Raw genomic sequence first — 7,687 nt, 5'->3', positions numbered from 1 at the left:
GGATTATGTGGAACTGGCGAAACTGACACGCAAACTGTGTGACAAGGACAACTGTGACTTTAAAGAAGAATGGGAACCTTTTACAAAGTATTTAAAGAAACAACAAAATGAATTGGACTCCTTGGCAGGTTTTGAATAAACATATACAAATTTATTTTTAATAACACATAGATAGATAAATTAAGGATCTTTATAATTTTATAATATGCAGAGAAGTATATGTATTGAAAAAATCAGAGGGAGGAGCTGAGAGAAGTCTGGGGGGGGAGGGGAGGGTGGGTTCTTTTTGTGGAGAGGGAGGAGGAAAAAATAGGGGGGGGGAATTAAGGATGATAAGTGTTTTGATAAAATGTTATGTTGATATTCCTAATAAAAACCTTTAAAAAGAAAAAAAGACCCCACTCAGCCATGAAGATTGCAGAGTGTTCTTGGGCTAGCCACACACCCACGTTGTGAGAATAAAATAGATAGGAATGGCAGCTACATACTGCACTCTCAACTCCTTAGAGAAGAGGCAATTTCTAAACATAATTAAGAACAGCAATGCACACAGATCCACTCATGATAATCACTCGCCCAATGCCAAGTGAAGAATAACATGAGCGAATGTTCCTACCTGTGCTAAATCCCCTGCATCTCAAAATGTCAAGGACAACCTTGATTTTCTCTGTGTGTGTGTGTTTGTGGCGGGGGAGATATGAGCTGCAACCTGGTCTGCAGTCTGAAGAGGTACTGCTCTTCCCCCCCTTACTTGCAGCTTATTTGTTTACAGAATTTATACCCCACCCTTAAGCCGAAAAGGCTGTCCGAGTGGCTCATACACAACTCCGCTTCCCTCAGTCAGGGCTGGATCTAGATGGAGAGAGGTCCTGTGCTACTGCACTTGCTCACGACTAGAAGAAAATGGAAGTGTTATAAACAAAATTGAGTGAAGACAAGGATGATGACAGGTATTTAAAATTTTGCAATTTTCTTTTTTCTCCTCTAAAGGACATAAGATGTTATTGTTAAATACCATGGAGATTTAAAAAAAAGAAATGCATAAATGTTAAAATTAACACTGAAAAACTTCTGCAGTAACTGAACTTTGTAAACCTTTTGTGGAATCAGCATTACTTTTTAGGAAAATGAAGTTGTAATGTTATTATTTTAAAAAACAACAACATTGAGTTTACAAATTATATTGCCTGAGAAGTGTAAATAATATGATCATGATTGCTTGACAGTGCGGCACTTTTAGATTCTACTTTAGGTTCTCATTAAACAGTCAGTTTTAAAATACATATTTTAAACTACAACCATCAAATACAGTAAGACTATAAATATTTTTTTCTCGCCTTCCTCATAGCAAAATCACGCAAAACTTCGTCAAAAGTTCTTTGTCTAAGTTTGTCACTTTCAATGTACAGAATGCTCAGTGTGGACCTCTCTTGAGACATGGTGGCTGTTAATTCATTTTAAATTATTTTGAGTCTTGAAAAACTCTTCTCTCCCAAGCAGTTAGCGACCATAAAGCTAAGAAATAGCCGCAAGATTGCTTCCACATTAGGAAAGGCCATCTGAATTTTTTTGTTGTACAGTGGTGCCTCGCAAGACAAAATTAATTCGTTCCGCGAGTTTTTTCGTAGAGCGAGTTTTTTCGTCTTGTGAAGCACCACAGCGGGGGGGGGGGGGGCGGGGAGAAGCAGGGCAGCTGCCGCAGCCGGTCCTTGGACTCACCCGCGCCTTGTGCACACCGCGCGACGTGGCTGCTGGAGGGCGGCTGGGCTCAGGAGCGCGACTCCGGCTGCAGCGCTGGCTCCTGAGGGGAGCGCGTGAGGGTGGTGGGCAGCGGCGTGAGGCAGCCAGAAGGTCAGCCGGAAGGTGGGAGGGAGCCGGAGGAGAGGGGAAGCGAGCGTGCGGGCGTCGCCATGACAGGAGAGGCAGGGCTGTTTCATCTAGCGAAGCAAGCCCTTAGGAAAATCCGTCTTGCGAAGCACCTCAGAAACCCAAAAACCCTTTCGTCTAGCGGGTTTTTCATCTTCCGAGGCATTCGTCTTGCGGGGTACCACTGTATATATAATTTGATAAAGGTCTGTTTGAGACAGAGAGTGCTCTGCTGTATGCCTATAGGTGAAAGCGCAAAAGTTCATCGCGGGTCTTGAGAGCGGCTTTTGCCATTTGCCCTGCCACTTACCCCAGGACAAATCCACTGTTTGTTTATTTTATTTATTTACTGAATTTATATGGATTGCAACAAGACGACCACTGAAGGAAGTCTGATGAAAAAGTGTCCACGGTGCACTGTTCTCATAGCCTGGGGGGCTGAAATTCTTTTTCAAAGACCTCCTCCACAGTTGCGTTTTCATAAGCAGGAGGGGGTGTGAGGGGGTCCAGGTGTCCCACCTGCTCTTCAACACCTTTGAGTTCATGGGTATCCGAGACAAATCGCTGCAGTTTTGGCGGTATGAGTAACCTGAGTCGGAACCTCGACTGCAGATCTGCCTCCGAGGCAGCCGTGTGCCTGGGGCCAGCGAGACACTGAATGCCTCGACCACAGTCTCTCTATGGGCAGGAGGCTCAATGACCACGCTGCACGGAGGGGGCTCCACTGGGGTTGTTCCTGGACTGGATGTGATGGTCCAGATCATAGGTAGGCAAACTAAGACCCGGGGGCCAGATGCGGTCCAAACGCCTTCTAAATCTGGCCCGTGGACAGTCCAGGAATCAGCGTGTTTTCACATGAGTAGAATGTGTCCTTTTATTTAAAATGCATCTCTGGGTTATTTGTGGGGCTTGCCTGGTGTTTTTACATGAGTAGAATGTGTGTTTTTATTTTAAATTCATCTCTGGGTTATTTGTGGGGCATAGGAATTCGTTCACCCCCCCCCCCCAATATACAGTCATACCTCGGGTTGAAGAAGCTTTTTCGGATTGCGTGCTGTGCCAACCCAGAAGTAACGGAGCGCGTTACTTCCGGGTTTCGCCACTTGCGCATGTGAAGGCGATCAAAATGACGTCACGTGCATGCGCAGAAGCGGCGAATCGTGACCCGTGGACGCAGGTTGCATTCACTTCTGGATGCGAATGGGGCTCCGAAATGGATCCCGTTCACATCCAGAGGTACCACTGTAGTCCGCCCCCCCCCACAAGGTCTGAAGGACAGTGGAATGGCCCCATAGCTGTCAACTTTTCCCCTTTCTTGAGAGGAATCCTATTCGGAATAAGGGAATTTCCCTTAAAAAAAAGGAAAACATTGATAGCTATGACTGGCCCCCTGCTGAAAAGGTTTGCTGACCTCTGGTCCACATAGTTGGTCCCAATAAGTAACCTTCTCATATGCTGGTGCCTCATAGGCCTCATTGTCTATGCTGGTAAAAGAGAGGGGAAAAACACAAATCACCATAATACAGTGGTACCTTGCAAGACGAATGCCTCGCAAGACGAAAAACTAGCAAGACAAAAGAGTTTTTCGTTTTCTGAGTTGCTTCGCAATGCGAATTTCCCTATGGGCTTGCTTCGCAAGACGAAAACGTCTTGCACCTTTTTTTAAAAACCGTCAATGCATTCCTATGGGAAACCATCAATGCACAGCGGTGCTTCGCAAGACGGAAAAATTCACAAGATGAAAAAACTCGCAGAACGAATTAATTTCGTCTTGCGAGGCACCACTGTAGCTCCATACTTCCACAAAGGAGGATTATCTGTGCTATCAACAAACAAGGCATAATACCTATCATAATCAAGCAACGGGATCATCAAGTGCATCCTGCTATCTGGCCCCCACAATCACAGGCCTCATCTGCACCATGCATTTAAAACACTATGATACCAGATGTGGGGGGGGGGTATAGATAATAAAATTATTATTATTATTATTATTATTATTATTAAACAGTGAGAGTTTCTCCCCAAAAGAATTGTGGGAACTGTAGCTTGCCATGAGAGCCGTTAGGGGACTCCTAATCTGTTCACTAGAGCTACAGTTCCCAATGTTCGCTGCGGAGGTGTGACTATTGAACCTACTGTAGAATTTGATAGATTTTTAGGGTGCTTCCAGATAGAATCCCACCCCAAAATAGGAACAAACACCTACAGTCATACGTCGGGATAAATACGCTTCAGGTTGAGCGCTTTTGGGTTGCGCACTGCGGCGACCCGGAAATAACGGAGTGCGTTACTTCCGGGTTTCACCGCTTGCGCATGTACAGACGGTCAAAATGATGTAATGCGCATGCACGGAAACGGCGAAATGCGACCAGCGCATGCACAGACACGTTGTCGCTTCTTACGTTCTGTTCGGGATGTGTATGGGGCTCCGGAATGGATCCCGTTCGCATCCCGAGGTACCACTGTATTGGAAAATTCAAGCTGTGCAATTGTAGTTGATTGGTAGGTCTTGCGTAACAACCTGAGATTGGACTTTCGGTGATAAGTGAAGTGATGGGATAATGCAGTGCTTTTTTTTCTTAAGAAATGTTTAGAGGTACTCTCATTTTGACTCAAGAAAATCACCATTTTATAGTTCAATGGGGTCACGAAGAGTTGGACACGACTAAACGATTAAACAACAACAGTTGGTGTTGTGCTAACCAGGGCATTTGTGTGTCTTCTAGTTTGTCTTGTATTTCTTGTGTTGACAAAGGTTTGTTATTTTAATAAAAGTCTATTAGGCGATATAAGCCTTTGGTTCACCAGGTTTTTATCTGGAGGTTTTGTGCTGCATGGTGAAATAATGGTTGGTACGCCAGGGGGATTAGTGGGGATGGGGTTGGGGATAGTTTGCCTATTTCTGTTTTCCACGCTTTGAGCATGGTCTGTGTGTACCTGTTAAGTGTTGTGGGAATTTTCTTTAGTTTTTTGGGAGGAGTGGGTATGTTGTGGTGCAGGTATTTTCAATTGTGTCCCTCTCTAGGTGTACCTATTGTTTTTTCTCATCTTCGAGTATATATGGGATTATATGGCATATTTGGTTGGCAATGTAACATGCTTCTATGTTGGGGATTCCCCATCCTCCTTCTGAGGTGGGGAGGTGCATGTATTTGGGGCTTATTCTTGGTTTTTTATGTGAGAATATAAAAGAGTGTAGTTTTCTCTGCCAACTGTGGAGTTGGGTTGAGGGGATCCTGATTGGGAGGGTATGGAATAGGTAGGTTAGTTTTGGGAGTGTGATCATTTTGATCATGGCTATTTTGTCTGAGAGAGTGAAATTCATGTTATTCCATCTCTTTAGGTCTTTGTTAATTTGTCGCCACAGGGGCTTGTAGTTATAGAGGTACAATTTATTGAGGTTTCTGGTTATTTGTACCCCTAGGTATCTGAACTTGGTGTGGCAAAGTTTTATTTTGGTGACCTTCATGAGTTCTTTTTGGGTGTGAGGAGGGGTGATGAAGCACATAGCTTCTGACTTTGTAAAATTTACCTGTAGGCCTGACACCCTTGCATGACTGTATTCTCTTGAGCTTCAGAAAGAAAGAGTTCTGAAAGGGAAAATCACTGAGGACAATTTCAGATAAATAGCCAAAGCTTGTACAGATTATCAGCAGGGCTAAAGCTCACAGTGTGTAAGGCTTATTAGAAGTGTTCAAAATAACCAAAAGGAGGGTAGTTTTGTGTGTGTGTGTGTTTTGCTGTGTTCAGGAAATGATAGGTTCACGCTGTGAAGGACAGAGAAGTGTTAGCAGGTGACAGGGAGCAGACAGGATTGCTTCAGTCTTCTCACACAATGGAAACTGTGCTTGACCTCATAAAAGCAGATTAAGTGATAAATGGACAGAGTTGCATCCCAAGATAGGTGAAGAGGTGATAAAGGAAGCCTTAGCCCATTGAAACTAATTCAAGTCTTCAGGGCCTGGTGAATTGCACCCTAGGGTACTAAAGGAACTTGCAGATATTATGTCAGTGGTTAGTTACACTTTTTGGAAAATCTTCAAGAACCACAAGCCTGGAAGTGGGCAGATGTTTATTTTATAAATTTCTATACTGCTTTATATTTTTAAGAAAAATCTCAAAGTGGTTTATAGCATATTAAATCAATAAAACATAAATAAGACAGTCTGAAGAAAGTCGAATGTAGAGAATAAAGTAAAAGCAACATAACAGAAAACTTAAATATTATCTTAAAGATTTCAAAATAGAACATTACAAAGGAGGTCAACTACAGAATACATATTTAACGTAGTAGGGCTGGTGAGTGTGGGCCCAGCCCCCTAGGCCAGGTGGAAAGGGCCTTGCAGGGAGCGGCCTTCATGCCCCACAGCCGGGCGATGTTCCTCCGGCCTCATGAGGAGCCTCTTCAGTGGGGCTGCTGAGTGTGGGCCTCACCCCTAGGCCAGGTGGAAAGGGCCTTGCAGGGAGAGGCCTTCATGCCTCACAGTCGGGCAATGTTCCTCCGGCCTCATGAGGAGCCTCTTCAGTGGGGCTGCTGAGTGTGGGCCTTGCCCCCTAGGCCAGGTGGAAAGGGCCTTGCAGGCAGCGGCCTCCATGCCCCACAGCCGGGCGATGTTCCTCCGGCCTCATGAGGAGCCTCTTCAGTGGGGCTGCTGAGTGTGGGCCTCACCCCTAGGCCAGGTGGAAAGGGCCTTGCAGGGAGAGGCCTTCATGCCTCACAGCCGGGCAATGTTCCTCCGGCCTCATGAGGAGCCTCTTCAGTAGGGCTGGTGAGGGTGGGCCCTGCCCCCTAGGCCTGGTGGAAAGGGCCTTGCAGGGAGCGGCCTCCATGCCCCACAGCCGGGCGATGTTCCTCCGGCCTCATGAGGAGCCTCTTCAGTGGGGCTGGTGAGTGTGGGCCTCACCCCTAGGCCAGGTGGAAAGGGCCTTGCAGGGAGAGGTCTTCATGCCTCACAGTCGGGCAATGTTCCTCCGGCCTCATGAGGAGCCTCTTCAGTGGGGCTGGTGAGTGTGGGCCTCACCCCTAGGCCAAGTGGAAAGGGCCTAGCAGGGAGAGGCCTTCATGCCTCACAGCCGGGCGATGTTCCTCCATCCTCATGCGGAGCCTCTTCAGTGGGGCTGGTGAGTCTGGGCCCAGCCCCCTAGGCCAAGTGGAAAGGGTTGTGTAGGGAGCGGCCTCCATGCCCCACAGCCGGGCGATGTTCCTCCATCCTCATGAGGAGCCTCTTCATTGGGGCTGGTGAGGGTGGACCCTGCCCCCTAGGCCAGGCAGAAAGGGCCTTGCAGGGAGCGGCCTCCATGCCCCACAGCCGGGCGATGTTCCTCCATCCTCATGAGGAGCCTCTTCAGTGGGGCTGGTGAGTGTGGGCCTCACCCCATAGGCCGGATGGAAAGAGCCTTTCAGGGAGCGGCCTTCAGACTCACAGCCGGGCGATGTTCCTCCGGCCTCATGAGGAGCCTCTTCAGTGGGGCTGGTGAGTGTGGGCCCTGCCCCTTAGGCTAGGTAGAAAGGGCCTTGTAGGGAGAGGCCTCCACACCTCGCAGCTGGGCAATGTTCCTATAGGTGGAGCCCTACAACTCAAACTTTTGACCAGGACTGCTGTGAACATTTTTTGATCTTGATTCAGGAGATTAAGAAGGCAAAAGGAATTGAAACCGTTACTTTATTTTATCTGGGTTTGGGAATTAATCCAATACAAAAATGTTTCCCTGTACCCTGCACATCAACACCTCTTCATATTGTGTTAAATAATATTTCCAATTTCGGAATTGAAAAGTCTTTGATTTTGATTTTAAAAAATAAAAGCAAGAAAGACAA

General features: G+C 46.6%; 1 long non-coding RNA gene across 1 annotated transcript; it reads right to left on the bottom strand.

The window, feature by feature from the left end:
• Positions 1-5,926: 5,926 nt before the first annotated feature.
• LOC310669382 lies at positions 5,927-7,192 on the bottom strand. The gene is made up of 2 exons (XR_014507161.1): positions 7,121-7,192; positions 5,927-6,885 (listed from the first exon to the last, which is right to left on the bottom strand). It is a non-coding gene; the product is annotated as an uncharacterized lncRNA (long non-coding RNA).
• Positions 7,193-7,687: the final 495 nt, after the last annotated feature.

Source organism: Podarcis tiliguerta (genome assembly GCF_965153285.1).
Source record: "Podarcis tiliguerta genome assembly, chromosome: Z".
Taxonomy (NCBI): domain Eukaryota; kingdom Metazoa; phylum Chordata; class Lepidosauria; order Squamata; family Lacertidae; genus Podarcis; species Podarcis tiliguerta.
This window is presented reverse-complemented; position numbering and strand designations above follow the sequence as displayed.